Below are 591 nucleotides of genomic sequence, written 5' to 3'. Positions count from 1 at the left end.
TGAATCACTTGAAAAAAACACGGGGGTGCTTAACTTTTTTCCAGGTGTATATAATGATACAATGCTAGCCGTTTTGTTTGTTTCGCACAAACATAAACAGGTGATGTCTGATCTGGATGTCCATAATTTTGAGCAGATATACTTAAGGAAATTACATATGACTCCTACAGCGCACCCACGGCCCAAAAAGTGAAGAGCACACTTTTGCGTCAACTGGATACGAGCCAAGATTGTTTGTTTGTTTTGAATTTTGCGCAAAGCTACACGAGGGCTATCTGCGCTAGCCGTTCCTAATTTAGCAGTGTAAGACTAGAGGGAAGGCAGCTAGTCATCACCACCCACCGCCAACTCTTGGGCTACTCTTTTACCAACGAATAGTGGGATTGATCGATACGTTATAACGCCCCCAAAAGCAATCAATTCCGTGTATATAAAACAAAAAACAATAATATATCGTCAAAATTGTTTTCTGAGGAAACAATTACTGATGTAAGCCTAAAGCTAGGTGACGATCATTTTAGTCGTCAAAGGAAGCTATTATTATGGAATATAAATATAGTTAGCTAATAACACAAATAGATAGTCTAGATG

This window comes from Limulus polyphemus, unplaced genomic scaffold (assembly GCF_000517525.1).
Source record: "Limulus polyphemus unplaced genomic scaffold, Limulus_polyphemus-2.1.2 Scaffold1959, whole genome shotgun sequence".
Classification (NCBI taxonomy): domain Eukaryota; kingdom Metazoa; phylum Arthropoda; class Merostomata; order Xiphosura; family Limulidae; genus Limulus; species Limulus polyphemus.
Note: the sequence above shows the minus strand (reverse complement) of the source record.